Source organism: Phoenix dactylifera, unplaced genomic scaffold, assembly GCF_009389715.1.
Source record: "Phoenix dactylifera cultivar Barhee BC4 unplaced genomic scaffold, palm_55x_up_171113_PBpolish2nd_filt_p 000851F, whole genome shotgun sequence".
In the NCBI taxonomy this organism is placed as follows: domain Eukaryota; kingdom Viridiplantae; phylum Streptophyta; class Magnoliopsida; order Arecales; family Arecaceae; genus Phoenix; species Phoenix dactylifera.
Window position 1 is genome coordinate 36,556 of NW_024068215.1, and position 8,175 is coordinate 44,730.

The window sequence follows — 8,175 nt, forward strand, 5'->3', positions numbered from 1 at the left end:
AATATGCTTGCAACTAAAGGATGCACAGAGAAGAGTTAAGCACGCAATGTATCTAAGTAAGTAAGTGAGTGAGGAAGTTAGATAACAAAGAGCATCACAGACACAACAAAAGTATAGTGGTTCGGTGCATCCCAGCACCTACATCCACTCCCCAAGACCTCTTGGGAATTTCACTATAATCCCTCAGATTACAGCCGGTTGTTTTACAAGCTCACAACCCAACTTGTTGTTTTGCGAGATCACAACGAACTCGGTCGGTTTTCACAGGCTCACCGACTAGAACCAACCGATTGTTTTCACGGGCTCACAATCCAACCCAGTTGGTTTTTCCAAAGGCTCACCAACCACAACCTTACAACGATTGTTTCCGGGTTCACAATCAACCTAGTTGGTTTTTCCAAAGGCTCACCAACCACAACCTTACAACGTTGGTTTTCCCTTTGGCTCACCAACAAACCTTAACACCGTTGGTTTTTCCTTTGGCTCACCAACAAACCTTAACACCGTTGGTTTTTCCTTTGGCTCACCAACAAACCTTAACCCCTTGATTCAATCCCTTGATTGAATCAAGTTACAAGATATTAGACTAAGAATTTAAAGCAAATACAAGCTTCTTAACTAAGCAAATATAGCAAATATAAACAAATAGAGTAAAGAGAAGCCCTCAAATGAGTTTTGAAGATGAAGGAACTCGGCTTCTTCTTTACTTGACCCTCTTCTGATTTGGCACGAAGTAGAGGATCACCAAGGCAGCACACGGATGGAGAGGAAGCTTTGGGATTCACTTGGATGCTCTTCTTCTCTCTATTTTACTTTGAATGGCCCTTTTGTGCTTATGGGAGATTTCCCTTGTAATCTCTTTGAAATCTCTTCCCTAAATGTTCTCTCCCACTTCCATGACTTCTCCCCTAGCTCTTCTCTTGATTTTATAGCTTTAGATGGCGAGGAACCAAAAATCTAGCTGTTAGAGACAAAAATAGAGCCGTTGGACATAGTCTGTACCTCCTGACAATATTTTCGTTGGGATCGGAGTCGACTCGCGCGATCTGGAGTCGACTCGCCTGTTGCAGGAGTCGACTCGTGTTTGACTGGAGACGACTCGGCCACTGTTCCAAATTTGAATTAATGTGCATGCCTTGTCCTAGGGTCGACTCGGACCAAACTGGAGTCAACTCGCCAATAGCTGGAGACGACTCCGGCACTTGGGGGTCGGCTCATTCTCAGGAATCCAGAGGACATATTTTCTGATTTTCTTCCTCGAGTCGACTCGGATTCTCTTGGAGTCGACTCGGCTCTCAGAGCCCGAAAACTGATCCTCTGTCTTTGGAGTTGAACTGCCTCGGAGTCGACTCGGATTATCTTGGAGTCGACTCGGCTCTCAGAGTCACTTTGTTTGATTTTCTACCTTTCAGTCTGCTTTCCTTTGAGAGTCGACTCGAACTTGTTTAGGAGTCGACTCGCCAACCGTTGGAGTCGACTCGAATTCTTCTGGAGTCGACTCGGTAACAGGATCCAGAAAATACTTCTCTGTCTTTCTGTCTGTTACTCCTTGGAGTCGACTCGGAACTGTAGGAGTCGACTCGAGCGCCGTTCTTTTGAATTTTTCTTGAAATGTGCTCTTATAAATTGAAGCCTTTGAACTTGAACCTTGGGCCAATGAGGTGTGGCTTTCTTCCAATTTTTCTTGAGAGCTTTGGAGGCCTTCTTGTATTCTTCCAACTTGCTATGTTCCTTGCAAAATAAATATCTTTCTCCTTGCAACACAAACATTAGTATTTATACTTCAAGGTTTTGTGATCATCAAAATCAATCTTTAAATCAATCTTTGGGTCATCAGAGAATGATCATTTTTCCACCTAAAATTTGGATGATTCTTCCAACCAGGGTTATAGGTATTCGAGTATGGATCGTTATAAGGCTTTTGGTAGGAGTTCATAGCATTTGCTTGATCGTGCAAGACTTCTTTGAATGCCGGTATGGTGGGACAATCTGTAGTAGTATGACCCGACATATCGCAGATACCACAACACTCGTTTCTAAACTCTATAGTCTTGACAGGCTCAACCTTCCTAAGCTCAATTTCTTCTACCTTCCTAGTGAGGGCTGCCATTTTAGCATGAAGATCATCCTCAGTTCTGGGTTGTAAAGGCCTCCCTGTACAGAGCTAGTAGGCTTAGGCAAAGACTTGTTGTTTCTATCCCCGTTATCCCAAAGTTGGGCAGTCTCAGCAAGGGAATCCAAATATTCCCACGCCTCATCAGGGTGTTTTTCTAAAAATCTACCATTGCACATGGTCTCTACAAACTGTTTCAACTGTGGAGATAAACCTTCATAAAAGAAGCTAATGGTTCTCCAGGTTTCGAACCCGTGATGAGGGCATGAGAGAAGAAGGTCTTTAAATCTTTTCCAACATTCATAAAATGTTTCATTACCTTTTTGTTGGAAATTGCTAATATGTCTTTTTAAAAAGTTGGTCCTTTGTGTGGGAAAGAACTTCTTCAAAAATTCTCTCTGCATATCTTGCCAAGTTCTTATTGATCTAGGTCGCAACGAGTTTAGCCATATTTTGGCCTTATCTTTTAGAGAGAAAGGAAACAATGTCAGCTTGAGAACATCCTCGGTGACGTTCGGCACTCTAAATGTAATGCTCAATTCTTCAAAATCTTTTAAATGAAGATACGGACTCTCGGACTCTAACCCGTGGAACTTGGGCAACAATTGAATTACCCCGGGTTTGATGTCAAAATGTCCTACATTATCAGGAAAAATTATGCATGAAGGCTGACTAGTCCTAGCCGGTTGTAGGTATTGTCTTAGGGTCATAACATGGGGTTCACGTTCTCGATCGTGGTGACTCCCCGCATCTTCATTTAAATCAGCCATCTCATAAGGTGTGAGATACTGCGAATGAATTTCAAGGATGTGTCCTAAGGGATGATCTAAAGTTGTACGACTTAATCGACCGGTGTCGTCCCTATTCCACTTTAGCATGCAAAATATTTCCCTCTCTTTTTCTTTTTTTTTAAAAAAAAATAAATATTAGTACCAACTAAAGATACCCTAAAACAAAAATCTATTCACAATCAGTCTGCAACAAAACATTACAACTCAATTTCTAATGTTTTTCTTAAATTTCTAGATAGCTCCTAACTGGTTTGAAGAGGACACCTAAGCTTCCAATCCGGTCTAATGAACCGAGTTGACCAGGTAAGCTCCCAGGTAAGTGGAGGGGTCACAATGCGTTCGCAAAGGTCCCACTCAAAACCCACTTGCCTCGAACAGATGAACTGTCTCCCTTATAGGGACAAAGCTTGCCTAGACATCAACTAAGCCACAGAGCGAAATTGGTGCAACTTTCGGTGGTCTTCGTCCTATTGAGCTCGAATGTCCTTAGGGGTCAACGTCTAGTTGATTTTAGTTAAGCTTAGGATATTTATGCACTGGGGTGATTTTTGGGCTAAGGACGAGTGATGAAATCCCGACCTTATCTTTTTTAATGGGTTCAGCCCTTAGAATATTTTATGCTGATGCCTTATACTATATGCAACAATCAAGAGTTTTTTTTTTAATGTTTTATGACATGACATTAAATTTCATTGAATAGGTGATCAAGGAAATTATTTATTTTTTTAAAAAATTTTATGAGTTGAAGTTTGAAATTTGAATTCTAAAATTTAAAATTTAAAATTTAAAATTTTAAGTTTTTCCTCTTTTTTTTAATTTTTGAATAATCACCCTTGATCTTTTCTTAAAGTTTTTTTTCTCTTCAATTTTCAATTAGCAACAAGGGTTAATGAGATATAATAATAATAAAATTTTGATTCTAAAAAAATTAAATACAGAAAATTTAAAACAAAAATCAGCAAGGTTTCGTATTAATCTAATGGTCTTAAAAGTCTCAGAATGTCAATTAAACCGTTTAGATTATTGAACAATGTGTCTTGCACTAGCCGACCAAATTTGAGGCAAATCAGACGGCTAATTTCTATGATATCAGAGTTTGATGCAGACTGTGTAGGGAATTAAAAATAGTAGTAAAGATTTAATTTTTTTTTTCAAAAGAAAAATACTAACTACTAAGGTAAAAATGAAATATAAAATTATACTAATAACTCAGCCGTTCCCCGGCAACGGCACCAAAAACTTGGTGCTTTCGAAAAAATTGTTCTCCCAAGTGCAGGAGAATCGCACAAGTAGTATAACTCGGAAGTCCGAGGTCGATTCCTCAGGGAACGATCTATGGGTTATTAGCTTAATTTCAGATTAATTGATTCAATAAACTTGTGGATTAAGATGATGGTTTGCAAATAGAAAATAAACCAGTCAATAGAGAATCGAAGTTTGGATAGATTAAGATGGTGTAGGGATCTAGAATCTCCTTTAATAATATCAAGTTCATGCGATAAATTCTATGATTCTTTTGTTTTCTTTTAAAAATTATAAGCAAATAAAATTTAATTATTGAGTATGTTCTTGATAACATGAATTCTCTTTTTAAGCATTCAACGTGCCTCAGAACGTCTACGATGAATCAAATAATTGAGGAAAACATGTATCAATAAGCATAAATCATAAAAGAATTTTCAACATATAAGAATCATAACATAATCAAAAGATAGATCGTATAAAGAAAAGGATTAGAATTTACATCATGAACTTGGTACACCAAAGGATCTTCCTTCACCCATCACTAAGGACTTTAGCTCATCATCTTGCTCTCTCTTTCTCACTCTTTTATTTTTTTTTTAATAACAGAAACAGGGCATCCCCTGTTTCTCTCTACACTTATTTTTTTTCTTTCCACTGCAGCAGCCCGGCTCCACTCTTCCTTCCCCCCCCCCCGTTTCTTCACCCGAATGAATGCTATATAGATGGCGTTTGATCCCTCCTGAGCGCACGCGGTGGAGATGGGCGGATGGAGGGGGATCTCGAACGTTGATCGCGGGCGGATCCGACGCTGATTGGTGGCTCACTTCACGGGATGCTGGGAACTTGTGAGACGAACGGGATGATCCGGGAAGAAGCTGGGCGGTGGATCCGGAAGCAAGGGAGCTGATCACGGCCGCTAGGTGGTCGCCGAGATGCTCATGAATGGCTGGAACGGAGGAAGAAGCGGCCGCTGATCTCGGTTTGCTGGATGGCTGCAGGCGGGATCAGCGGGATGGGCGTGGGAGAAGAGCGGGATGCTGGGGGCTTCACGGGTGGCTCGCAAGAGGATAGGCTGCACACGGTCGCTGTGAAGGAGGAGAGCGCTGATCACGGCTGGGATGATGGAAAAATGAAGCCGCGGACGCTGTGGAGGAGGCGGTGATCGCACGGACGGCTGCTGGAGCATGGGAGCGAAGGCTGGCTTGATTCGCGGAGAGGATTGGGCGCGGAAGGATGAGGAGCTGAGCTGGGATTGGCTTGGACCGTGGACGAGGCGGTGAGACGCGTGGGAGGATGAGGACCGGACGCCGTGGATGAAGCGGATGCTGGGACTGGGAGGTTGAGAACGCGGTCAAGACGGGAAGGGCGCTGATCACCGGTGCGGATGGAATCAGGATGCTAGGATTGGGTGCGCGGAAGAAGAGTCATAGACTCTGTTCTGCAGTTGGGAGGATGCATCCTTTTTAGATGAATTTATATAAATAATGTTAAAAATTATAATAAGTGCTAAGGATAAAATATTAATCATGTAAATGTTAACATCTATTATTTATCATTATTTTGCTAGCATTAGGCTAAGTTAATTGGTACTTAGATCGCACTTTTGTGCTCTCATCACGAATCCTCGATTTGAATAGTAATTTCCGTATTAACCTCACCTATTTGGGCAACTTTCACTTTTTTTTACCCCTTTTATAAGTCTTTGGAAGCTGTGATATGGCCTTCACTTTTTTCGATGGCTTCCACTCGCATGCTCCCAGCTTCACGCGCTTGCATAAGGAGGAAACATATTTGCTCGGAGCTCCAGCTTTCTTCTTAGCTTCAGCATCGGTGGACCAAATAACCTGATAGGAAAATGCATTTGAAGACGATTTATACTACCATTCTAAAAGCATATACACTACGAACCAAATAATTACATACCTCCACCGAATCAGCATTATGATGCATATGATCTTTCTGAAGAGCAGCATCGTGAATAGGTTCAACAGCTGCAGTATGCTCCTTCACGTAACCAATGAACATCATATTTAATTCATACATCGATTCATACTTGAACTGATAGTTCATTTAAAAATTTGTAGGAAATTGCTTACCTCAGTGGAAATTGTTGCATGCTCCCCAGGTTTGTCATCTACCAGAATGCCCTTATCTCGTAGGACCTTCTCTATTCTTGACACCCTCTTATCGATCAGTTCTATGCGAAAGCGTCCTCCCCTTCGACATCCCCAATAGGATGAGGCTCTGGTAAACTAAAGCCATGTTGTAGCAAACACGTCTCAAGCACTGTGATACATGTCTGAATGCCCCGCAGTGGATGTCGATCACTATGACTGGATGACGGAACCTAAAACAACACAATAATAAATGTGGTGTATGCATTTAACTAACTGTAGGCATACTTAACTGTGTGTAGACTTGAACTAAATGTGAGTTACTAGCAAGAATTCCATTAATGCGGATACATGATATGTGTGTGCCAAGTGCCCATATGGAGTTAACTATGTGCCGGCAAGTGAAAAGTGCGTGCCAAATCATAAGTGCTTGTAAGTTTCGGAAATGCTATGTTACAGTAAGCTGATAATACCTGAGTTCTGACATGCACAGATTGTTGCAGTTCTTCATCCATTCGCATCTCTATCAGCCAAACTAATTGTGGCCCTCCTTGCGAGAGAAGGTGCAACTCCTCCTCTCTAGGTTGTAGCTTCTCAATAACCTAAAGCGAGCGAACACTTAATTTTAGGAACAAGTTAAAATATTTGCAATGTAAGAAACTCAAATCGTTTTAAATTCTTTATAACATCGGCAATCATGTCCACCCTGCGAGGGAATGGGATGTTGTTCCAGCGTACGAGATGTGGATACATGAATGGTGGCCAGTGGCTTCCAACAATGCTGTTCGTATGCTCAACAGCCCATACCTGGCAAAAACCATTGTAAACATCAAATTACAAGTTGTTGCCCAAGGTGACAACCCAAGAGGGGGGGTGAATTGGGTTTTCTAAAAATTATGTTCCCTAATTTTTACTTTGAATAGAATGCAGCGGAATGATAAGATGTTATTTACTTAAGCTCTAGGCAATTACAAGTAAAGCAGTGGAAAATTAAGCTAGAGCAATTATACTATGGCTTTAGGGTGCAATTGATCTAAAATTAACTTATAGTTGTATGATCAATTTTAATCTATGTGTATGGTAAGAATGGAGTGGAAGCTAAGCAAATTCTAAACAATCACTTATAACTCTATAGAAAACAAAGCTAGAGATATTACACAATCAAGCATGAATGTAAGGCATGAAATACAAGAGATAAGGCATCACAAACACAAAGATGTATAGTGGTTCGGTGCACCCCAGCACCTACATCCACTCCCCAAGACCTCTTGGGAATTTCACTATAATCCCTCAGATTACAGTCGGTTGTTTTACAAGCTCACAACCCAACTTGTTGTTTTGCGAGATCACAACGAACTCGGTCGGTTTTCACCGGCTCACCGACTAGAACCAACCGATTGTTTTCCCGGGTTCACAATTAAACCCAGTTGGTTTTCCCAAAGGCTCACCAACCACAACCTTACAACGATTGTTTTCCGGGTTCACAATCAACCCAATTGGTTTTCCCAAAGGCTCACCAACCACAACCTTACAATGTTGGTTTTCCCTTTGGCTCACCAACAAACCTTAACCCCTTGATTCAATCCCTTGATTGAATCAAGTTACAAGATATTAGAACAAGAATTTAAAACAAATACAAGCTTCTTAAACAAGCAAATATAGCAATGTAAACAAGTAGAGTAAAGAGAAGAAGCCCTCAAACAAATTTGTAGATGAAGCAACTCGGCTTCTTCTTTACTTGACCCTCTTCTGATTTGGCACGAGGTAGAGGATCACTGAGGCATCACACAGTTGAAGAGGAAGCTTTGGGATTCACTCGGATGCTCTTCTTCTCTCTATTTTGCTTTGAATGGCCCTTTTGTGCTTTTGGAAGATTTTTTTTTGAGATCTCTTTTCTAAGTGTTCTCTCCCA